Raw genomic sequence first — 26,698 nt, forward strand, 5'->3', positions numbered from 1 at the left:
AACCACAGTAAAGCTAGGGTAAATAGAGTATCTTAATGGCAGCGTCTTCATTTATATCCTATGACACCCTGGCCAATGGCATTGTCAAGACAGAGAATAAGCTGGCTCAAATTCAAGAGAGAGGAAACAGTATAGGTGTATAATTTACATACCTAATGTATTACTTTAGAATGAAATGGTGTTGCTGGACTGGATGTTAGCCATTTGATAGTGAGTTTAAGTCATAGATACTCAGAGTTTAAAAAACACAAGCAGACTTTGTATTACCAAGAATTCATCGTTAGCAAAGATGCGGATCTAAAGAAACACATGTGGAAGTCTTGAGTTTAGCTCAGTTTCCGAAATCATTTCAACTCAGATCCTAATGCACAGCAATTAGAGCTCATGTGCTGGTTTCCAAGTATGCTTTAGGCATTATGTTTACTTAACAGAATCGAAGCAACGGGAATAACATCTTTGAGAAAGCTTCCTATTCAATTTGGAAGTTCCCAGGACAGGTGTATAGTGAGACCAGCAATAATTTTCGGTCCCTAGGCAGTGCCTTTTTTAATATACACGCCTTTCTGCCACTGCATGCAAATGAAACTTCTTGAAGACTTTATTTAGGAGTTTATTATTTATTGTTTCAATTCAATTTTCAATAATATAATAGCACTTGGGCTCTTCTGCAGCCTCTTCCTCCTCCATGCCAGGACCCAGTGAGGTCCAGTAGTTCCCATGGGACAGGCCTGGCAGCCCATGTTTACTCCATCTTTGTTGTGCCTATCTTGGATCTTTACTGATTTGTGGAGGCACAAGCTCCTTCACTGAACTGGAGTTAAAATCAGGTTTGTTTGTGGGCCACTCTATTTTCTGTTTTCAGGAATTAGTAATTGCACAAGAACTAGACTGTTAAAATAGCAGTGAGGCCAGACGGCTGATTTCACATGGCCTAGCAGCAAGGGAAACCTAATTTTTTTATGTTGGCATTTGCATGGATGGAAACACATTTTGTGAGTATAATGGAGTTTCCGTTCACAAACAGAGTTTCTATCCTCAGTGATTTCAGTAGCAACTGAGGAAAAAGATGAAAATGGAGAAACTAAATACTAGATATTATAAAAGTTTCCCAAATTTCACAATCAGAAGTCTTCCACCCAGCTGTTACTTTTTCTTAGAAATCTTATAGCAAAATAAGATATTAATGTTTTGTTAAGCAATGATTCATTGAGGAAGTTTCTTGACATAAACTGCTCCTTGTTGCTAGCAGGATTGGAACTGAAGCCATTTCGTTTGCTGTAGGAGAAGTTACTTTTCAGATAAAAGGAAACCGCAAAAGATGTATTTCTAAACTGGTTGCACTTAAAACAGGATTTCAGTCCAAAACTATATTCCTGCACTTCATTTTGTCTCTACCCCTTCCCCCCATTATGTCCACATACCATGGAAAGAAACAAATTCCCCATCTTTTCTTTAAAATCCCCTCTGCTCCCATTCCAAGTTATACTGTCATTCCCACTATTGTCCAAAACTGCGAGGATAGGTTTGTTAATTCATCTCCTACCCTTTCTCACTTTCATGGGTCCTGTCCTGAGTTCAGCTGTAACAGCTATTTTTTTTTTAAATCCTAGCAACTGGTGCAGTGCTGTGTTTTGGCTTTAGTCTGAGAGCAATGCTGATAACACACTGATGTTTTTAGTTGTTGCTAAGTAATGCTTACCCTGATCAAGGACTTTTCTGTCTCTCATGCTCTGCCAGTGAGAAGGGAGCAGAGACAGGACACCTGACCCAAACTAGCCAAAGGGGTATTCCATACCACAGCACATCATGCCCAGTATATAAACTGGGGGAGTTACCTGGAAGGCACAGATCGCTGCTTGGGTCAGGCTGGGTATTGGTCAGTGGGTGGTGAGCAATTGTATTGTGCAGCACTTATGGTTATTGGTTTTTCTTCCTTTCCCTTTTTAGTTTTATATTCTCTCCCTTTATTTCTCTTATAATTATTATTATTAGTAGTAGTAGTAGTAATTTATTGTGCTTTAGTTATTAAATTGTTCTTATCATCTCAAGCCATGGGGTTTACATTCTTTTGATTCTCCTCCCATCCTGGCTGAGGGGGTGGTGAATAGGGAGGGTGAGCGAGCAGCTGCATGGTGCTGAGTTACCGGCTGGACTTAAACTGCAAGAGTTCACAGACTGTAGTCCTTAGGAAATGTTGACAAGATCATTTTCTGGCCTGTCAGTCAGACTGTCACCTTTATCCGAATAGCTCTATTTGATTCTTCTCCTTCCCACCAAACTGGAGGGTTGTTTTAATTTTTTAATTTTCTGTGTATTTGTTCTGATCTATATTATACCCCAGTTCTTCTTCTTTTTCTCCTTATACTTCAAGCAATACATAAATTTAATTAGGGATATATTGCACTATTCTACAAAAAAGGGGTTGCTACTGCATTCTCAAATTTTTTGCATGTTGATTTAAACAAATTACTATGTTAGTGATGAAGTCACATTTTGGCCTTGGCTGTTCCTCTGGGAAATCAGCTGCTGCAAAATCAAAAGAACATAATTTTATTTGTTTCTCTTAGAATTTATATTAAGTAGATAAATTGGATATATTGTTTCTAACTTAAGAAAAGTAGGACATGAGTAAAGTTTGTAAGACAATCCCTGTGCATTTTTCTCAGTCCTCACATGACTAAGTGTATATAGAATTTGATAACATGATGAAAACAAAATTCTGGAATAGTCTGGTTAAAGACGTGTGCAGAATTCTGCTTGTGTCCCATACCTCTGTATCTGGGACCTGAGAAGTTAGCAAGTATCACAGTTTAAATATTGATGAGCCAATAAAAAAATGTACCAAGGAAAACACAATGTAAATGCTAGGTATATATTTTAGAGATTACTTCTGATTCTTAGAAAACAATGAAAATTTAATTTCTAGGAGTACTATTTTTGGGGTGAATAAAAGAATGTATGCTACTATGGCTTTCATACGGAGTGAGAAATACAGAATCCAATATTCTTATATCTACACTTAGCTTAATTCTGCTCTTCTTTTTACATGAATTAACCCCTACAAATAGAAGCAGAAAGAAAGGAATGTCCCACAGATACCACTGATTTACCATTTGCTATCTGGTAAACAGATTTGGGTTTATATTATCTGGTAAACAGATATCTGTTTTAAATTTAAATAATTTTTCTAACTTTAAGATACTGTTAGAGAGAGCAGTGAATCATCCAGTACAAAATAATGGGCATGCTACTGAGCAGGCTGCCAAGGTTGCTGTGTTGTAGGAAATCAATTCTTAGAGAGAGTAACTCAGTAACTGTGAGCACCACGAATCACTCATTCCTTCAGAACTTGAAGGAATTATAAAGAGATGGCCGCTAATGCTTGGGATAAATTCTAAGCTGTATGTTTAGGCAATGCAAATATTCTAATACTGGCCAAGTCTGTGTACGTTGCAGTTTGACCTTCCACAAAGTTAGGGAACTAACCTTCTGCCTTATAAAGGCAGCAGTGGCATCACAAGCAGAGAAACTACCTTTTCTAGACACCTTTCCCTGCTGCCTATCTACTTCAATTCTTCCACTTTATTCTCATGAGGAAAATGTGGTGCAGTCAGGCTAGAGATCTCCAGTCTCTCATTTACTGCAGTTGACTGTTTTTCTGCCTGGCTGCCTTGATCTCTGTAGGGAATTAAAGTCTTGTATCACACTCGTGTATCTATCTGTTGGCTATTTAGTACTGATCATGAAATTTTAGTCCCATAGCTAACCTTGAGAGAATATGCTCCTTTTCTGACAACACTGACAAAGAGTGTTAGTAGGAAGTTACACCTTCAGGATTTTACAAGGCTCCTTCTTGTTCTTATTAAATGTACACATTAATTTATTAAAGCCCTTATGAGGATACTTCGGCAGAAGTTTTGTACTCTTGGCTGATAATGTTGTTCAGAGCTACATCTCTACCTATCAGCTATTTCTCCTTAGCATTGCCTCGCAAAGACTAGTGCTTTAAGACCTCAATCCAGACAAGTAGTGGTAAGCCAGTTGGAATCATCAATAGAAACAATACCATCTTTACTGAGGAAGAATAACCACAAGTTGTTTTTCATGTTTGTATATGGATCTTGTCACATACAAAAATTATTTGCAGGTAGCTGCTGCAGACATGAATCCATAGGAAAATAAGATGCCTTTCTCTTTATTTTATAGGGAAAAAAAAAAAAAAAATTAAACCTGGGAGGGGACACAGCCAGGAGAGGTGATGCCAGCTGGCTAAAGGGATATTCCATACTCTATCATGTCAGGGTCAGTAATGAAATCTGGAGGTAGAAGGTGTGGAGTGGTTTTGGCTTCTAAGGTGTCCATCACTCAGAGTGGCTGAGCAACCAATTTGCTTGTGGGAGATGGTGAGCAGTTGTCTTTACATCACTTCTTTTATTGTTCTCTTTCATTCTCCTATTAAGTTGTCTTTATCTTGACCCATGAGTTTTCTTGCTTTTGTTCTTCCTATTCCCTCACCTGTCCCACTGGCCAAGAAGAGGAGTGAGCGAGTATCCGTGTGTGTGCTTGGATTTGGGATGAGGTTAACCCACCACATCAGGAAAATATGTAAAAGTTTCCCATAGACACTGTGACTCCAGCTGGGTCTTGGATGAAATCTGTGGTGAGCATGTTGATCCAGACAGCACCTCGTTGTTTTGAATCTTACTGCTTTAGGCAGAAGATCACTGCATAGCTCTTGCAAAGCCGTAACTAATACAAGTGACCAAGGTAACTGCCTGCACTTTGAAAAAGAGAACTGGCAGTTAGTCATCTCCTGGGAAAAGTTCCATGAGATCTTTGCAGAGATTTTTACAGCCACTGTAAAGCTCTCTCTGTGAAGATACTTTCTTTTTACCCAGATATGAAATTTATTTTCATTACAGTGACTCTATAGCAAAATCAGCACTGTGAAGAGAAAAAAAAGTCCTGTGTTTTTAACAAGAGATACAATCTTTTGGGCAAAATGGTACATTTCTGTCTGAGATAATTAATTAATTTTTGTATTTTTTCCAGGCAAAAGATTTGCAATAGGCTGGAGTAATTACTTGGTGCTGTTTAAAGAACAGAGGTAAATCTGTCAGTGAGAAAAAATATCTTAAAGACTTTGTGTGTGTGTGTGAATTAAAAGGAATAGGTCACATTACATTTCTGCAACTGATTTTAGCAGTTTTAATCATTCCTCTTTGCTTTAGCTGGGGTAAAATTAACTTTTAAACCTAGACTTCTATGTATATAAAATATTTACTTTTCAGGTTTTACTAAACAAAAAAGAAAAATGGAGATTTCCTTTTTAGGCCACAACTTATTTAAAGATATCTTAGAAAAAAGTCTATTTATTAAAACAAAAAATTATTTAATCACAGGTCGATATAGGTAGAAAAACTTAACTAGTCCTCAATTCATTACTGAGTTCAGTGGGACGTGTGTGTAACTTAATGCTTCATTTTTCAGAATACAACACTTAGGAGGAGATTTCAGTTATTATCTAAAAACCTCGAAGACGTTCTCAAGGTGTCCTCACATTGGTGTTTTCATAGAGGATATTTGCTATTTTAAATATTATTTTCCCTCTACATTATCTCCATTAGACATCAGCTTCACTAAAACAAGAGTGACACATCAGTTTCCTTTGGTAAAATTTAAAGGTGCATCTCACACGTATGGATAGAAGAATTTTATTGGAGGTTGCTTTCTGTTTCTCCTGTGTGAGAATTCCTTCTAGATGATGAACAAAAACCATGCAGAGAAGTTTACTTGCCTTTCCATATTTAAGCATAAATGAATGCTACCCGTAAAACCAACAGTATGTATGTAGTACATAACTGTCAGCCATAATGTTACCATGTTTGAATATTGTAAGAAATTTTTGTTTCTGGTTTATGGTGTTGAATCTCTTGTCATGGGGGGAAGGGAAGAGAGATTGTAGAATAAAATATTCCTATGTGATAGAGTGAGCTCTGAAACCACTAATCATTTTTACGGTTTTGAACTCTTTCTGCAGTACTTCAATGAGGTATGTTATTTCTTGAATTGTTTCACCTGTATTTCTAAGACAATACACAGATCACTTTTCATTTAAAAATATGAATGGGAGCCACAAAAGAAAACAGCCTTTCAAGTAGATAATTCTGTTTTCCAATTACTTTTCTTGACAGATGTCCTTCTTTTTATCCTGTGTTACAAGATAAAAAAGGGATTCAAGCTTTAACTGGTTCTATATACAATGAAACATTTTATATTGTGTATATTGTGTAAATCCTTCATCAGTAGTTGAATATGACACAAAACACTTCTTTATCAAAGACATGCTTTTCGTTGGTCTTTCTTTGAAAGATTTATAATCAATCATATTTTGTTTTGATTACTGAAAGAAGCAGCTATGCAGAAAACCTTGGTGTGATGATACATGCTACAAGGATAAGTAGATGCTTCCACAGGCCATATGCTTTTCTCTACCCAGCAATACTGTTTATATACGGAACTGAAATCCTACTCACTCAGCTTCTGATTATTTCAGAATTTAATGAAAATTAACTGCAAAGTACATAAACTTTCAGCTCTCCTGAGAAACATCTTGGCAACACAACAGCAAATGAAGAAAAGTTCAGACATCTATTTTTACATAATTTTCATTATTTCCTAAAACAGATATCAAAAGAATAATGTTCCATTTCCATTGGTTTTAACACCAAAATGGCCTATATGCTATTGAAAGTATTTCTTGAAGCACATGCATACAATAAAACCATAGAACACGTGTATGCTTATACTCACACCTACATGTACATACTGGGAAACAAGAATGTTTTGTCAGGTATATAAACACTGAACCAATTCCAGCTGACTGGACTGAAGTTCTGTGCAATATGAAAGATTTTTTTTGTTTATATCTACCTGTTGCTTCAAGGTATTTCCTCCTTAGAAATATCTGAATATATCGAACAACCTTTGTAGTTTGTGGCATGGTCACAAAAAGGAAGTGAGGAGGCTAACTGCGTAAGCAAACTGCACAAAAAATATCCTGGCACCACTAAAACCTAGCTTCTTTCCACCTGGAATGCAATCATGTAGCATTCTTGACTATGTGCTATAGTCAAGACACTGTAGACACTCGGACAGATAACAAGGCCGAAAAAAGAAAACAAAGCAGTACAAATGCAACTTACCCTACTAAAAAGACAGCAAAAAGTTCAAATTAGTCCATGCTTTTTTGAATGAAAAGCCAAATTCAAGAACAGTCTCCGTAGCTAAGGCTGGATATGTCATATATTTTTATTGAAAAAAGTAAATACAGCCTTACAAAATACAGCTGAAAGTGATTATGGATTAATGAGTCATGATGTGTGGAATGAGCATTCAATTTTGTAACCCTGAACCCTTTCATAGCAAATGTGAGGAAATAATGAAACAGGTCTCTTGCAAACATACTTGTAGTACACCAGATATTCCTGCACAATCTACCCATTTAACAGTACAGTATCCCTTTTTCAGTTCATTGGAACAAAGATTCTCAGAGTGAAACCTTGCAGTGCAAAGAGATTCAATCTGGGGAAGCTAAATATATCTTAGAGAACCCCTACTTGCTCTTGCTAACAAGAAGGTTTAGTTATGAGTAGAAATAACCGTCAGGAAGGAAGTTTTGTAAATTTGTATACGGCGACTCCTCGAAATAGAGGGTTCCTTTTTCAGCACCTGAAAAACAGGAGAAAAATTGGTCATTTTCAAAGACAATGTAGTACTTCAGGTTTCATAAACGTTGTGAAAATACTATTGTGCTCTCTCCTATGTGCAGAGAATATGATCATTATAATTACATGTGACAGCTGGAATCTAGAGCCTCTAGTATGCAGGAGAACTATGTGAGAATGCAAAATCATAGAATAATAGAATCAATCGGGTTGGAAAAGACCTCTAAGATCATCAAGTCCAACCTTTACCCCAGCACTGCTGTGGCCACCACTAACCCATGTCACTGAGGGCCTCATCTACACAGTTTGTGAACACTTCCAGGTATGGTGATTCCACCACTGCCCTGGGCAGCCCATTCCAATGCCTGACCACTCTTTCAGGGAAGAGATTGTCCATAATATCCAGTCTAAACCTCCCCTGGTGCAGCTTGAGGCTGTTTCCTCCTGTGCTATCCCTTGTTCCCTGGGAGCAGAGACCTGCCACCTCCTGGCTCCATCCTCCTTTCAGGTAGTTGTAGAGAGCGATAAGGTTCCCCCTGAGCCTTCTCTTCTCCACACTAAACCCCCCAGTTCCCTCAGCTGTTCCTCATCAGACTTGTGCTCCAGGCCCTTCACCAGCTCCATTGCCCTTCTCTGGACCCGCTCCAGCACCTCAGTGTCTGTCTTGCAGTGAGGGGCCCAGAAATGAATCATGGCACACCCTGGCTCTGGCCCTGGCTGGGGGAAGTGCCAGCCCTTGGCCATTTGGATCCTTACTGGCTGGGGAGCCAGGATGGCACAGCTCCCTATGGCACATCTCCAACCAGCCCCCTGTGCCGTGCTGCGCATCGTGCCTCAGTTTCCCCATGGGGCCAGGCTGCACCTCCATGGTGAGATGCCCCAGGCTGAGATCCTCGTGGGATGCAGGGGGCACCTGTGGAGCTGCTGGCCAGGGCAGGCACCTCACCCACACCGAATTGGAGAACTCATTTAGTGGGGCAGGGGGGAAGGATGAAATTCCAAAGCCAGCTACAAAACTTGTAACTTCAAATTTACAAGTCTGTGTCTAGGCTGAAATTGGCAACGGCGCAAATGCAGAATGTGAGCCAACCACTTGGGCAACAGTTTCCTAGAGCACCATCTGCATTCATAGTAGTTTGCAAAGCTGACCATGTGCAGAGTCATATGCTTGAATAAAGAATACAGGTTCTATAGAAAGAAGCAGAAACTTTGGGATCATGAAACAGTCTTTTCCTTCTATACTGCATTTGTAAGGTATTTGGGCATTGATAGGGCATTTGGCACCATGCTTCAGGGGAAATGTGGATCAATAAGAGTGAGAGCTACAGAGATGTTCAAAGGCCTAGACAGTGTGATCTAGAGGGGAAGCTTGAACAGCTGCAGGAAAAGCAAAATGTTGAGGAATATAAATCCCCAATTTGTAAAGGCTTTTGCTAAAAGGAAAGGGAAAAACTGTTCTACATGTCCAAGCTGAATAGCACGTTTGCTGGAGGGAAAATCTGGGTTAAACAGTGGGATAAACGTGTCAACAATAAGGACTGTAAGAAACTGGAACAGATTTCCTGGTGTTGCTGTAATTTTTCCACCACTGCAGGTCCTTAGGACCAAGTTAAACAAACCAGAGTTATATATGCTGAAGGTATAGTTTAACATGACTTATGGCACAGAGTTAGGTTAAATAACATCTGCAGGTACCGTGAGTCTAGGGCTTTATATGGTTCTGTGAAATGTTGATTAATCTTAATGAAAGATACTGTTTGAAATGAAAAATTGAAGGATTTTACCAAGAAACTTTCAGAACAAATAATCCTTACATTTTCATAATCATCCCTATTTTTTTTCATCCAACTACTTGCCACACTGAATCTCATTTCATGATTATCTTCAGCCATTTCAGATGTGGGATTTTTCCTTTCAGCATAGACAAAGGAAGGCAAAACTATTCAGTATGGCTACATCTTTGATCTTGAGTTTGAAAAAACAGGTGACAGATATATTCCATCTTTCCTTTTCCATAATGACTGTACTAAGCCGATACTCCAGCCATGAAATTTTAGTTACTAGGTTTCCATTTGCACAATTAAGTTATTGAGACTAAGGGATAAATTTGAAGTATAATTTCACATGGACAAAAGAAACAGTCGGTGTTCAAACCTGTTTCAGTAACCTAAGATTCTGTCAGAATCTGCTTTAAGATTCTGGAAAGCAAGATAGTACAGTATGTTTTCAGATGGAGGCATCTGATTAGAAAATTGTTTATTGACATTCTTAAGCATATAATAAGCTATTTAGGAGGCATTTACAATATGCAGTTCAGTGCACACAAAGGCCTGAAATACTCTTCCAATTAGCTGTTGTGTGTTGAATGCAATTTCAGGTGAAATTTCACGCTGAGCTCCTTGTCTGTCTTTGCAGAGAATGTAAACCAAGAGGAGCAGTGATTTTCGCAGAGACAGCATGGTCCACAGAAAGGAGAGGTCTTGTGCCTTATGAAGCTTCATTAAAGAGACACAGAGTGTGCTGAGCTTGGCGCTGGGGAGGTCTCTGAGTGGAAGGAATATGAAAGTTTCAATGCGCTTGCCCCTGCTGTGTACCCTTGACTGAAGAAAGGACATATACTGATTTCCACTGATTTTCTTTCGGGAGGTGCTGGTGTTAGAAAAATGTTGATGGAAGCCGGGGGACTATATATTACCCCCATCTCACAGCACCCCTGCAAGAGCTTTGAAATGAAAGAGTGTAATGCAGAGCTTGTCTTTTCTACTACTACTCCGGAATAGCAGAGTGCATTTTTAAAGGGAGTTCCTCAAAACAGCTAGAGGATGATTTGATCTTGAAACTGGATTAAAGGGGAACACTCAAGGTTAAAAGATGGAAATGCATAACCAAGGAGTGTCACAAGCCTTCCCCCAGAAGGGCCATGCTTTCTGTATTCTATATGGATATTTGGGTGTCAGAAATTTTCTTGCAACTATTCCATTGCTAATCCTCAATATGATATTCTCCCATACATTTTCTGTAGAAAGAAATAATCTAGCCTAGGATGAGGGTCTTCAAGGCATTTCTGAGTCTTGTAGGCTCCCAGACACTCCTTACAGGAAATATACATTTTTTTAATATCTGTTTATTATTTTTCTAGTTACCTCATTACAAGAACATCGCTAAAATGGTGGAAAATTAAAAGCACCAGGGTGGAATTTTTCAACTTCAGCTCCACTTTGGGATGCCTGTGAATCACAGATGGACTGTAGATTTCATCACATTCTGGAAATCTTCCTAATCAGTTCATGGTGGCAGTTGGGGATTACTGCAAATTGCAGTGCTGAAACAGTGTCATAGCTGGGATAGCAAAACTGACATGAAACATTCTACAGAAAAAAATTGTTAACCTCATTCTAATAAGAAGTTGGAAGCCAAAGAGCATTAGAAATTCCAGTTACTATGAAAGACAAATGCTTCCACTGAAAATCTAGCATATGTCTCTTTGCCAAGCTTTGTGCTACCACAGTGATGCTTATGCCAAAAAGAACCTGTCCATAATGTTGCTTTTAGCTTACGTGTGCCAAAGAAGCAAGCTGTAACTCAACCTAGTTTCATAAGTTTAACTGGTTGTTCTATATTTTGTATTTTAATATGACCATAGTTGGTATTACAGATTGTTCTTTTTCTGTAGATTGCTTAAATTATTGTTTTAATGTAACGTCTTTCAGCTGTACTGGTTTCTCGTTAGAACTGAGGTAGACTTCAAACTGTAGCAAAATGACACGTATGGAGAGGTAGAGAAAAGGCAAGAGAAGAAAAAGGGAAAATTTAGTGCACAATTATACAGGATGTGACAAAGAACGATTGATTGGTTTTGTATTTTCTTTACTTTCCACAAGATGGCACCAATTAGTTTTTACTGGCTAGAGACACTCAACTAAACAATTACTTCTGTAGTCTACAGATTTGGGGAATGCATTAAAAGACGGAAGTTGTGTGCATTTTCCTAATAAAATACAAAAGCTCTCAAAATAAATTCTATATTTAACAATGTAATATAAATAAAATTATTAGTTAAACAAAATATTTGTGGAGAGATGTGTATGTAAACTGTTTCCAAAACTGTGAGTGCAAGAACCCTGATGTTAAAAGTTATCAGGTTTATACTGCTTCAGTTATCACTACTGCCCTAGGGGATATTTGACTGGATAGAGCTAAAAGTACAAATGAAACTCAGGAGCAGAAGGTATTGTTATATCATCCTGCTTCACAGTTCACCAAAATTTTCATTAAATGACTTCAAATAAAGAATGAATTCAGCTCCAGATTCCCTGAAGCTGCACAGATACTTGGACTCTGAATTTTATATTTAAACCAAATTGTTTCTCTGGCTTATCTTCATTGTAGTTTTACTTTATAAGTTTAGATTTCTTTCAGTGGGTCTTTCTTGGTCTAGAGGTACACACTTGTAACTTACTGCACTATTACAGACCAGGAGCAATAGATGTAGAGGAAGGTTTCCAAGAGTAACATCTGTCACAAAGGTCATTTCTTTGAGTGGTGTGTTAGGAAAGCAGAAATCTTGATGTAAGCCTGAAAGGAAGAAATAGAAAAGAAGCTGTTAGAAGTCAAGGAGAAGGAAGGAAATGAAAGCAAAGAAAGGAGAAGTAAGAAGAGTCTCTGAGCAACAGAAATTATTTCAGTTGGTTTAAATAACTATTGATATTTCACAATATATCCAAACCTCAAGGCTCGGGATTGCCCCATATAACACTCAAATTGTGTTGTCCAAACTGTTGCAAAATGTTAACAGGGACTGACCATACATGACAGGGTTGGTCTTTACTTGGCTCATAAAGATATAACAGAGATTGAGAAACTCTAACCTGTGACACAGAAGTAGTATTTTGGATCATTTTTGCTATTATAAAAGAGAATAATAAGGGAAGTCCTCTAGGAATATCTTTACAAACTTTAAAAAATTGGGCTTTTTTTGGAGAGGAAGAATGGTTGCTGTTAATAGACTAGGCATCTGAAAGCAGATGTCTGGACATTATACACTGTGTTAGCTGTTTTTGGAATAGGTTACATCATCTCCTTTAATATCCTTTACAACTGCTAGTGCTATTATAATTATACAATATTGGGATCCTGTGATTCTTGTCTCTTTGTCCAGTCAGCTGCAGTAATGAAAAATGAGAATATCTCACTGGAAGTCAATACTGTTGTAGTGATATAGAAATGAAAGGAGACTTGGACTTTTACAGCCAGTATCTGAGATCTTCTCAGTGACTTACATCATCTTAGACAAAACCATGAATTACGAAGAATTGCCCACATCCCTTTTAGATGCATTCAATGTTTACAGCTATTGTTGTTGTTATTATTATTGAAATAAGAGAGCTTTGTTTAATCTCAGGCTAAACCTTTGGACAGTACTAGTTGCTGCAAGTTATCTCCAGTTTGAGAAGCCTGTAGTTCTGAAATCTAACACCACACCTTGTATTGAATATTACTGATTAAGCACAGGAGAGGCTTCAAATAATAGATCTATCTGCTGCACAGATTCTCAAATCAAGCCTTCAAAACTGGTATCCTGAATAACAGAATGAAATGTCACATGCTGCAGAGAGTATTTATGGCTGATTCTTCAGGAATCTCCTGAGGAACAAACGGCTCAGCATGAGAAGTAGGAGAAAAGAATAAAAGCCAGGAGATCGACAGAAGATTCAGGGGGTTTCTGACATCTGTGAGAAACAAAACTGTGTCATTTTCAGTTGAACTAATGCATGTATCTTCTACATTTAGACAGCCTTATACACTAAATGACAACACAGAATTACACTTTTTTACTGACTATTCGTGCATTTTTAAGTATCTCGTCATGAGTAAGCAAATTTATTTCTCAAAATTGCTTGTTTCTTTGGAGACATGTAATTACAGCATTTCACCACTGGATTTTACATTTGTTTCAGGAAGGAACAGGATTGTAAATGGGAAACAGAGACAGAACAAGAGAGGGACATCAATGTCTGACATTTATACCTAATTTTTGAATGGAAAAATACCTCTTCAGCTGTGGGTCTATTCTGAAATTAAACAGTATTAAATATTCTGTAAAAGTTTTTTCTGTTTGAAGCTATTTTCTCTGATTTTGGATTAGTTATACACCTTGTACAACTAACATTAGATTTTGAATAGGTAGGAAAATCTGTATTATGAATAAAGACCATTTTTAACTAATGAGTCAAAGCAAATGATGCAGTTACCTAGATGATGCGATCTCCCACATTGCTGAATCTGTAATAAATACTGTGTTACCTGGTTTGTTTAAGATGACAAGAACATGTCAGTTGAAGTCCCAGTGGAAACAGAAAAGCTAATTGTAATCCTTTTAATCAAATATTTGGCAGAAGGCAATGCTTTTGTTCTGTCTAGATGAGTGAGATCAACAGATGGCTATTCTGGCAAAATAGTCTATTATCAAAAGCAATATATTAAAAAAAAAAAAAAGGTGCAAAACAATCACTCTAATTGAGCACAGAATTCAGTTCCTGTATGTTGGATTTGGCTCTTTTTCTTGTAAAGTTGGTAGAAGTATTGCCATTGCTGTGGTGGTGACTGACAACACGTCAAGAGAGGAGCAGATAGCAGTTTTTATGTGCAGAGGTTGCTGCTTTGAATCACAGGGTCATTCATGCAGTTCAGCTTGAAAATAAAACAGACACAATATTTACCATTAGAGTCCATGCAGTTTTTTCAATTAAGGGATAATGTAATTTGCATACAATTCGGTCTCTTGTTGCTGGGTAGAAGCCAAGAAACCAAGATGGTTACTGAACATAAATATTAAGATGCAAATATTTCTGAAGAGTAGACATTTATCTGTGGGATGTTATTTCATTTCAACTGTTTCTGTTAGAGCAGGTGGTTAAAATATTACATACGTCAGTGAACATGGATACATCATAGTGACAATTGTTTACTGCTAACCAGACTATACCCACAGGAAAGACATTTCACCGTATTATTTGTTGCAGAGAGAGGCTTTTCTTCTCCAAACAGAAGTAATATGTTCTGACCCTGAACCTCTAGATGTCCTGAAGGCTCCCTTACTTTGAAAGCTTTTTCCATTTTTCCTAGGGTTATCTGCAGCTCTGATCTACAGCCTCACAACATAGCTGCACACAGCATCTCCCCATCTGCTTTAACTATTTAAAATGACACCACATGGGTCTGCTTTATTATTTATGTAGGTCTCATGCTTAAGAGGATCCACTGTAAACAGGGACTCAATTGTGTTACAAATACATCCCTGTAAGTTTCCAGAGTTTGTTCTCTGTGTAATTTAACTGTTTGCTATATTTAACTGTAATTTAACTGTTTGCTAGATGTCTGCATGTTTCCATGACTCACAACTGTTTGTATGGCTATGTCGCTTCTGAAACAAAGATCTCAATTTTATCCATAGATAAGCCTGCTATTCAAGAATCTGGGCATTAGTTATGAATTATATTACTAAATCTTCTTGCTTAAATAATAGATTTTGACAAGCGCCGTGAAAGCAAACAATAGAGCAGAAGACAAATACCTCTTCATAGGCATAAAAAGAACTGGAACAAAGAAGCCTGAAGTAGTTCGGCCCACTGATCAATCTCTACCAGTAAAATATTTGTTTGAAGGCATATTAGTGACAAGTGGGTATCTAGCTCTTTTAGGCTTTCTTCAAAAATTTCTGAGGCTTCATATTTTCTGTAAATGTCAGTGACAATAGCCTGGCATTAAACAATCCCTTAAAAGGACTGAAAGTTAAATATTTTAGTGTAACTGTAAGGAAAACATAGGCTGTCTCACTGGGAAAAATTTCCTGGCCAGAAGATTTGCAAGACTGTGGAACAGTCAGCATATGAAAGTGATGTAGCTTTATTTTACCCTAGATGCTTCCAGCTAAACTGAACAGATCTCTGATAAATATGAGAAACAAGCTCTGTTTGGGAGAAGTGTTTGTAATCTGATTGTGAATTCAGTGGGAGTTTGCAGAGTCTTCAGTGGGCCCAAGATCACATCTTTAACATAGTAGACACACCAATTACAGTTATAAGGATAAAAGGCTATTTTTATGAACTAAAAATGGGGCTTTCCTTTTTGTACCCCTTTTCAAAGCATAAACTGCTCCTAAAGGTAGAAAATCATGTGAGTAACGTGAGTAAAGTGCTGCACTTTGAAATTTTTACTTCAAATAAACTCAGATTCTTTTTAAAGGATGTCATTCAGTTTGAAAATGCTGAAAGTGTTTTTAATAGTTTTAATATTTAGACTTCTAGAAGGCTATTAAATCATCTAGAAGTCTTATAAGAAAGATTCAACATTTGGAAAGAAAAAAAAAAAAACTGGTGAGAACATTTTTCCCTTCTTATTTATGATTGCATTGAAAGACACAAACAAGATATCTAGAAACCCCACTGGGCCTGATTTTTCACTTGCAATATGACCTTTTCCATCATACTGACAGTACACAAGCCCTTTAAAATGGAAATAAGTTAACAGAGTGGCTCAAAAGCTTCTTGATGTAAATGAGAATCAGGTTCACTGAGTTCAAAGAAAGCTGAGGAAAATTAACCCTAGAATGAAAAAAACTTAAATGCATTCTCCTGAAATAAATGCTAATTACACAGGGGAGAGAAAGTTCAAATGAGACCCTGAATCTCAATGAACAGTAAGCCAAACATGAGCACAAGTGGTATCACTGGAACACACAGGTTACTCTAAAACAGACAACCAGTCCCCAGTCCCCTACCTATGTCTGTTGATTTTGCTGCTACAGATGTCTTTTGCTGTTGTTGTTCCACATTTTATATGGTGCTTTTTTTTTTTTTCTTTTTTTTTTTTTTTAATTTCACAGGAATTATCAAAATCTGAATCACATCTGAGAGAACTTGGGCTACTATCCAAGGAATATTCAACCCATTGAGACATTAAGTGCATTCCTGACTGCACTGTTCACAAAATTGTAACCATACCAGGCAACCTAGCAGGGGAAGCTCATACTAAATTCAAGATGATGCTTCCTTTTTCTTGCCACGAAAAGTTAGAACACAAAGCAAGTGTCAATTGTTACCAGTTCTCTGAGTGTTCATCGACTCTTAGGAAAAAAATACAGTTCAGGATGAAGGAGAATTTATTATGAACTTTTCCACCAGTCCAAATAATGATCAGCAAGTGTCCAAGAAAGATCAGTGGAAAACCAGACTCAATATTCAAGAGTTTTTTAGGAAATATTATAGAGGCTGGCAGGCAAAGTACTTCATTTTTTGCATACAAATAGTCTGTCTTACCTCGTATTTTGGGGTGCCCATTTCACTTTAGCTGATATGCTTCAATATCAGAAGGAAACAATAGTAGATATTAATTAAAATTAAAACATTATTAGTGACTGTGGGGGAAATTAGAAATATTTAAAAACTCAGTAATCTTGGCCTAAATAAAACCATCAAGATTTCTTAGCTTGCTTCCTTTTTTTTTTTTTTCCTTTGTAAGAGCATAAAGGTATAACATAAAATACAAAGCCCCTGGAAACAGACAAAAACCCCTCACTGAACACCTCACCCTCACTCTGGCAAACATCAGCTTTCCAAATAAGTGAAAATTAGAGTATTATCATTGAAAGTTTGGTTTCTGCTACATGATTTAGCTGCATACATTCATATATATGTGTGATTGGGGAAATGTTTACCTGAAGTAATAGCAAAGACATTCAAAATGGTTTATGTAACGCAATTTTGCCAACCATTTCAAAAATAAACCTACTATGTATTCCAAGCCACAACATGCTGTATTTCTGGAAAAGTCTTGTTCTCTGCTCCCCACTTATGAGAAGAAATCATAGCAAGAGTCCTTTTGGAGGCATACGTTACACATTCTCAAACAGGCAACAGATTTTATTACTAATTTGTTTTTACCATCTCCTTGATGAAGCTAAGCTATGTAATAAGCTACTCACTATTTACCAGGAGTTAGATAAATCATTCATGCTCTTACAAATTATCTTCAATGGTATGAAAATAGTAATTTAGGAAAATCAGAGCTGAAATGAAAGGCACATTTCAGTATTACAATCTGCCTAGCTTAAAGAGGCACCACCTATTTATCTACTTGTAGCAAGGGAAGAGAATTTAAGATTAGCAAACAGTTTAAAGGAAAATCTCAGAATAATCAGCTGAAAGATCTCTGATCAGACAGATGTTTTAAAAACTGATACCGTTCAAGTAAAAGATACCAGTTTATATGGCATTTTGAAGAAGCCTGTCAATGCCTACTGCAAGACCTGGCTAATATTAAATAACTGGTCTCTCATAAAGGAAAGGAAGGACCCAAGAAACTGAGTTCATCAACTGAGCAATCAGCTGTCTGCAGACAACTTGAACATAAAGTTCTATGTTATGGAAGGCATTTGTTGATGTGATACTTAAATCCACATTTGTGTAAGAAAGCACCCTTATGACTCTACATCTTCACTGTGAACTCTATGATACTTACTGCTCACTGAACTGAAAAGAAAAACCCTCTCTGTAATTCAGGAGTGAGAGGATTCTATTCCACTTCTGGTTTGAATCAAGCAGTCTACAAAATGAAGTCATTTATAAGACTGTAATTGTTCCATCAGTGACAGATAAGAATAGCTAGCTGAGCCTTTCTCCTTTGAAGCTTGTTACAGAAGATTTAACATAATGAGTGACAGCATACTCATTAAGAAACAGAGGTGTTTAGAAGATATAATCCAAATGAGGAAAGTTGCAGCCATTAACATTTTTGTAGAAAACATTGCAACAAAAATCCCCACAGGAAAGTTAGATTCAGATTTGTTGTCTCTGCTGGGTTATTAATGAATGTGTGCTGCTGGTGCAAATGAGTCATGCAGAGCTGCAGCAGATTTCTGTTTTCTTAAATGTCTCATTACAGTATGTGTCAATACGGCAAGGTTACAACTGCTAGGCACATAGAGACACCAACAGACATTAACATCTGAACTTCAGCAGTAATTTTTAAAGCTTTAAATATTAATTAGTGTTTTCCACACAGAAGTGAAATAAAATATGAACAACATGGGTTATTACAGTGGAAAGTGTTTCATTACGTAAGACCCAATATCTAGACGGCGATTGTTCAAACTGAACCAGGATTTTTCTTTTTTTAAGATTTCCATAACAAATAATAAAAAATCAGGCTTTTATTGCCTAGAAAAACACTCACTTTACTCATTTTTAAATGATATTTTTTTAGAGGCTTGCGTTTTCAGAAAGGATCACATTTTGTTCACATGCTTGATAAAACAATTGAATAATCCTTTCAACATAAAACTGAAACTTAGCTCTTTCAAAGAACTATTTCAGCATTAGTCCTTTGAGAAGTGTACTGGACTGTAGAAACCATAAGGAATGAAATATGTGAGACCTACCTGTCTCAGGAAGATTAAACCACAAAAATCTTTTTTAAATGTCAACAATGTTATGCAAAACAGAGTCATTGACAGTCTCCTGCATTGAGGAATCCTACACCATGCTGTACATCATAAGCTCTTATTTTCAGTTAGACATGTAAGAGGATAGATTAGGCTGTGAGTGACTGACTTTACAAATATCAAGAGAAAAACATAATTTTGTTATGCCTGCTGGAGCAATCTTCTCTCTTTTCAGAACATGCATATCGTATCTCTTCTTAATCCTCTTTAGAACAGCAAGAATCTCAGGGGATCTCACACAGGACACACTCTCTTTCCTTTAAATATATACATAGCTGTATTTTACAGATTCTTTTCATAAAGGATAACAGGATAAAATTAGACATAAGACATAAGTTAGCAGTTTTATACAGAAGCATAACGAAACTGCAAAAGAACCAAGAAATTTAAGGAAATCATGAGTCCTGTAATTTCGCTTGGTCAAACATGCAGATTTGAAATCACCGAAACTGTAACCTCAAAGCACAAGAATTCAAACTAAAGACTGGTTAAAATGTATCAGTTATATTATTTGAAGAGTGTAGTTCCACAAGAAATGGAGGAACAATTTTCTATACATACATTATTTATTAGGTTCAATTTACTGAATTCCACAAGTAAAACTAATAATTAGCTGAGAATTTATGCATTTTTAATGCTATTTCAAGTATAGCAATTTTTTTACTGCAATAAATGTAAGGAAAAGCAAGATTTTTTTAAGAGAATAAAGCATTTCAAGATGCTATGGCTTTAAATTAATTTATGTTGAACACAGTGGGTACCAGAGTCAATTCCAGTTGCCATGACAACAGACACTGAAAATTTAAACATCCAGTGACAGGCTGAATTCCCTGCAAAGAAGCTATTCTGCATTAAAATGATATACGAGTGAAACATTATACAGATCTACATGCAAACTATTTATTTTAAGCTGACAATCTGATTATAGCTTATAAAGAATATAACTTTAAATAAGTTTATTTTTTCAGTTTACATTTCTTTAAGATTTAAATAGTGACCTGAAGACTAATAAGTAAAAAGGTAAAGTAGCTAATTAAAAAAGATTCTTGAAGGAAAATACGCCCTTTTAAGAGTGCAGTTGCTTTATCTGTCTCATATACATTTGATTAAATTGGCTCTGCAGTATGTGTCATTCTATACACAAAATGAAGCTATATATACAGCAGGCTGTGCTTTGCATATTCATTATATGCAAAGCATTTGGAAGCCTGATAATGCATAACTATTTCTCAGAAGGTTCTTTAACAAGTTATAAAATTACTTGAGAATGAATATGCTCTGCTTGCACTCAGTATTTATATTAACCAGGGTCGTGTATTCTAAATACAAAAGAATTTTTTTGTACCTGAGCAGAAAGTTTCAAGCCATAGGTATAAACTAAATGGAGGGGGAAGCATTTTAGCATCTAACAGTCAGAATTTCCAATAAAAAGATACAGAAAAGGTAGGCAGAAAATAAAACCACTGCCACAATTTATACTCTGAAAATCACCAATTGACAGTATAGAATCAAAATCATAGAACGACTTGGATTGGAAGGGGCTTTAAAGATCGTTTAATTCCAACCCTCACTGCCATGGATATGGAGCAGAAGAGGAGTTTTTAAATAGGAGCAGAAGAGGCTGCTTTTGAGCCAGTGGGCAGAATCCCTCTCACAATATGACACCTTTTTTAAGAGGCTGTCGTTTAAAAGAATAATATTAGTGCAGGTCACTCTGACAAAGCTGCACCTGTTTTTTGTAAAAGAACAAACTGGAGATAGCTCAAACCTAAGAGGATTTAATTAACTGTCCTGACTTCATGGTGTATTTAGTTCATACATAATGCTATGAAAATGTTACCATGGCGTATGTCTCACTTTTAATTTCCTTCTTAGTGTTCCTCAAATAATCCTTTTCAGTTCCTGACACTACCAGTCTTCTGCCGTCACTGGGCGGGACATTCAGACCTTTGTTAAATCCATCTTGGAGAATTCCAAACATTTACGAAAATAATAACTTAATTCTTCTCAATATCAGCTTGTTAAGATATTCCTAAATGAATGCCTTGCATACTACCTTAGCCATTGTTGAAGCACAATGTTTGGAGAAACACTAGCACTGTTGGCCTCCAGTGCACCAACAGGCTCTGCAGCCTCCTTCCATCTGTTTATCTCCTGCCCTCTGGATTTGTCACCTGTGCTTATGCTGGCTCTGACATGGTGAGGAGTTCCCTGGACCAGTCCTCTGGGAGCAGAGCTGCATGAGCAAGAGCTGGGAGAAGCCTCGTGGGGACTGTCCCTGCTTCCCCTGGGAGCTGCACCAAGCTCTGGCTCAAGCCCATACCCCTGTCCTGACCTATGCTGCAGATATCCTGTGCACCTGTGCCCAGCCATGAACATCACTGCATCCATCCGCGACCCAACAACTTGACTTCCTGGTTTTGCCCAGACCTGCCTCATCACCAAGTGCCTGTCTGGCGATGTCAGTCCTGCTGGGTGTCCCCAGCTACTGTCACTGGTCCCTGCTCTTTCTCTTCCTGGGCACTGTGGAGCTGCATTCTGTCCCCCTGCTTCACTGCTATCTTCAGTGCCTGAATCCCTAGCCCTTGCACAGCAGCCCCCTCCTGCTCCCTCAGGACCTCAAGAGGGATGCTGCTCCCTCAGAACCTCCTTACTCCACTGCTGATCTGAGCTTTTACTGTGTAAGTTTCTTAATTGGAAAACACTATTATTTATTTACATGGATTCTGTAGAAGCACAAGGAAGAAATGAAGCATGAACTAAAACATTGCACAGTTATTAGATTCAGTTACCCAGCTGAATCATGCACATACCAGCACATGCTTAGCCTGGGTGTCTTCCTAATGCCCATGAAGGACTCCAGGTGCTGTGTCCAGTAACAGCACAGTAACAACACATCACTGCAATGACAAAGCCAGAATAATGTGCCTTTCCAGTTATGGCAGAGATGTGGGGCTTACAGGTTCTTCCATGAGTATGTCAAAATTCTATTTGCCTTGTAGACTTCTTCCCTAGACAGTGTGAGCAAGGTCTTTGAGTAAAGATCTTTGTTATCTTGTCATGCTACAATATGGTGGGGTTGGGTTTTTTTTCAATAACTCATCCCTAGTTACACAGCAAGGAAGAGCTGGTAGCCATCTACCTCTTTTCAGGGCCTTCAGTAAACAGAACTTGAAGAGACCTGCCTGCCCAGAGAAACATTATGTGTTTGTGGTGACCTTTTGAAAAGATGAGAAAATGGGAATATTTTACCAGCAAAATGGGGCAGCTCTGGGCAGAAGCAAAGTAAGGCAGCAGAATGCCTGGACCAGGAAAGCATCTGGTGTCCTTCAGTGCTACTGCTGAAGGAGAGGTTAAGACTGGTAGGGGATATGAGAGGGGAAGCTGAACATCACTTCTCAGAAACAGATGCTCTGATTGTGCTCTAGAAACTACTTCAGGAGCAGCAGTGAAAATAAGCTCCATTTACCACTGTTGTCCTTGTCAGTTCCTCCTCTTTTGACTACTATCTTCTTTCCATGGCATTTGTAGACAAGCTCTGTCCCTTCTGCCTTATTTCGAGGACAGAAATGCTGTCTTGCACTGTTGAGTAGTAGGCAAAGCCTACAGAACACAAGGATCCTTCTTCACCACCACTGACCTGCTGCAGAGAGGAATCATGGAATCACAGAGTGGTTTGGGTTGGAATGGACCTTAAAGCTAACCTAGTTCCAACCCCCTGCCACAGGCAGGAACACCTTCCACCAGACCAGGTTGCTCAAAGCCCCGTCCAACCTGGCCTTGAGCACTGCCAGGGATGGGGCAGCCACACCTTCTCCGGGCAACCTGTGCCAGCACCTCAGCACCCTCACAGGGAAGAACTTCTTCCTAAGATCTCATCTCAATCTCACCTCTGTCAGGTTAAAGCCATTCCCATTTTCCTGTCCCTACAGGCCCTTGTCAGAAGTCCCCCTCCAGGTTTCTTGTAGCCTTTGTAGGCACTGGAGCTGCTCTAAGGTCTCCTCGGAGCTTTCTCTTCCCCAGGCTGAATCAGCCCAGCTCTCTCAGCCTGTCTCCAGAGCAGAGCTGCTCCAGCCCTCGCAGCATCTCCGTGGCCTCCTCTGGACTCACTCCAACAGCTTCACGTCCCTCTTATATTGTTGCCTCAGAGCTGGACCAGGACTGCAGGGGGGGTCTTCCCAGAGCGCAGCAGAGGGGGAGAATCCCCTCCCTCGACCTGCTGCTCACCCCAGCTGCTGGGGATGCAGCCCAGTATACAGTTGGCTTTAGTCATACTATCATAGCCTGCTATTCCTGAGCAAAATCTGCAGTTGCTAAACATCGCAATTTTCCAGAACTGCTGAGTAAACCAGCAAATTATACACTGATAAAATGCTTTTTTTTTTAGACTTTTAAGATTCCTCAGCATAAACCAGCCCAAATTCCTGAAGTCAGTCATTGTAAAGTTAGCCCAATTATTTTTAAATGGAATGCATTTTTTCTTCTCATTTCCTCGAAAATGTCTTCCGCACAACAAAGAAAGGAATCCATCAGATGACTAAGAGACGAAACATCAGCTTCAGTGATTCATTCTGGCTCAAGAACAACCATGTACAAAACAAAATAAAAGAAAACCAGGACAGATTTCTGGAGATTTACTTTAGAACAACAAAAGCAAATCATTTATTGTAGGCCTGCATCAAAATACAAGTAAAAATATCATTGCCTATTTTTATCTTTTCTGTGACTGAAAGTAATATGTATTATTCAGGGATTGATTGCTCTCTACTGTGGCTACTTCAGGGACACAACATGTTATTACAATGTCCTTTGGTTCAATGGCAAATTTTCAAAAGTAAAAGTGCTTTCAATGAAACAAAAAGCAAATAGTGAAAAATATTACAATGCAGATAGCAAGCATGAAGTTATTATCTTTTTGATTGTTTTTGAACATAAAGATTGTTTTACTGGAAGTAAAGTGAGATATTTTCTCAAAATCAAATATAAGCAAATCTTACTTAATTTTTATATAAAACCAACCATCGTTATTTCTCTCTATTTCACAATTTTTCCAAATGCCATCCTGCCAGTACTGCAGACAACTATAGAGATATCTGAGACAGATGGCCCTCAGAAACTTTCTTATTAAGACATGGAAGATGGCATCAACAATTCAGTGTCAAATTTTGTGATCCTTATATTAAAATACCTCACAAAGACTTCCTTTGTAGTCATGCCTTTCTATATGCAGCATTTCACTTTGATGCATTACGGAAAGCAAATGCCTCATATAATAATGTTTCTTATTATTTCAGCCAGAAAGCTTGCAATTAACCCAAGAATGATACTCCCTCCCCTGTTTTTCCTAAGGTGGTATGCCCTGCAACTGATGCACTTCCAATCTCTGCAGCTGGCACACTTATTTTTCTTGCATATTGTTAAAAAAAGCTAGTGGCATAGACTGTTGTCACAGGATAACTCAAAGTATTTTTGAGCAATGTTTTTTAGGAAATCAAGTCAAGATGTTGCTGTCTAAGCTGCAGAGACTGATGATATGACATTGTTCAATTGCATTTTTGGATCAATGAGGTGTCATGTACGTTTGTGAAATGAACATACATAAAACCACGTAGAATTTAATACTCATACTCTTGATCTAAACCTTTATAACAAATGTAGAAACTAAATATGCTCTTGTCATTCCATAAACTTGGCTCATTGTGAAACTTTTTGGCACACTCTGATTTTCTTTTGTAATGTGTGTTTCTCTTCTTGCATATATAAATTATGATAGGGTGCTAAACCTGAAATAGGTGGTGTGAACAGATCACCAGACTGTTAAATTAAATGAGTAAGTAGTGCTAGCCAATCTCATAAAATTTCTGACTTATTCAATACACACATGACAATTATGTTCATCCACTGTGTTCTTCTACTTAGGCATGCATGCATGCATGTACAACACAGCAGACAGAAAAACAATGCCGAAGTAAGCTAAACCAACATCTATTGCTTTATCACAGAGAGGCAACATTCCATGTATAGATCTTGAAGTTCTCTGTTATAGTGACTTAGCATTATAAATCTCACCGGCATAACAAGTTTGGAAATTTTAATTAGTTTATATAAAGGCACTGTGTTCCAGAGGAGAGTATTTGGGCTGACGTGCCAGAGAAGAAGGTACTTATCACAGAATCACAGAATCATAGAATAGTTTGGGTTGGAAGAGACCTTCAAAGTTCATCTAGTTCGAACCCCTTGCAATGAGCAGGGACATCTTCAACTAGATCAGGTTGCTCAGAACCACATCCAGACTGGCCTTGAAAGTCTCCAGGGATGGTGCATCCACCACCTCTCTTGGCAAACTGTGTCAGTATTTTACCTCACTCACTGTAAAGAATTTTTTCCTCACATCAAGCCTAAATCTCTCCTCTGTTAGTTTAAAACCATCAACCCTTGCCTATCACAACAGGCACTCCTAAAAAATCTCTCCCCATCTTTCTTATAGGCCCATTTTAAGAACTGAAAGGCTGCAATAAAGGTGTCCCCGGAGCCTTCTCTTCTCCAGGCTGAACAACCCCAACTCTCTCAGCCTTTCCCTATAGCAGAGGTGTTCCATCCCTCTGGTCATTTTTGTGGCCCTTCTCTGCACCCTCTCCAACAGGTCCATGCCTTTCCTGTACTGAGGACTCCAGAGCTGGATACAAGACTGCAGGTGCAGAGTAGGGGCAGAATCTCCTGCCTCGATCTGCTGGCCATGCTCCTTTGGATGCAGCCCAAGATGCATTTGGCCTTCTGGGCTGCAAGCACATATTGCAGGCTAATATCCAATCTTTCACCCACCGGTACCCCCAAGTCCTCCTCAGGGGTATTCTCAGTCCCTTCATCCCCCAGCCTGTATCAACACCAAGAGTTGCCCAAACCCAGGTGCAGGACCTTGCTCTTGGCCTTGTGAACCTCATGAGGTTTGAATGGGCCCACTTCTCGAGCCTGTCCAAGTATCTCTGGATCTCATCCTGTCCGTCAGGCGTGTCAACTGCACCACTCAGCTTGGTGTCTTCTGCAAATCTGCTGATGGTGCACTTGATCCCACTGTCCATGTCATTGATGAAGATACTGTCCTGGGTTCAGCTGTAGCAGTCATTTTTCTCCTTCTTAGTAGCTGGTGCAGTGCTCTGTTTCAGCTTTCGTCTGAGAACAATGCTGATAACACACTGATGTTTTTAGTTGCTGCCAAGTAATGCTTACCCTGATCAAGGACTTTTCAGTCTCTCACACTCTGCCAGTGAGGAGGGGGATGGAAAACCGGGAGGAAGCAGAGACAGGACACCTGACCCAAACTAGCCAAAGGGGTATTCCATACCACAGCACGTCATGCCCAGCATATAAACTGGGGGGAGTTACCTGCAAGGCCCAGATCGCTGCTTGGGTCGGGCTGGGTATTGGTCAGCGGGTGGTGAGCAATTGTATTGTGCAGCACATGTATTCATTG

General features: G+C 38.4%; 1 long non-coding RNA gene across 1 annotated transcript; it reads right to left on the reverse strand.

Annotated features, from left to right (window-relative positions):
* Positions 1–6,544: 6,544 nt before the first annotated feature.
* LOC115601204 lies at positions 6,545–14,417 on the reverse strand. Its single transcript, XR_003989260.1, has 3 exons — positions 14,031–14,417; positions 12,187–12,302; positions 6,545–7,731 (listed from the first exon to the last, which is right to left on the reverse strand). It is a non-coding gene; the product is annotated as an uncharacterized LOC115601204 (long non-coding RNA).
* Positions 14,418–26,698: the final 12,281 nt, after the last annotated feature.

Source organism: Strigops habroptila, chromosome Z (assembly GCF_004027225.2).
Source record: "Strigops habroptila isolate Jane chromosome Z, bStrHab1.2.pri, whole genome shotgun sequence".
Classification (NCBI taxonomy): Eukaryota; Metazoa; Chordata; class Aves; order Psittaciformes; family Psittacidae; genus Strigops; species Strigops habroptila.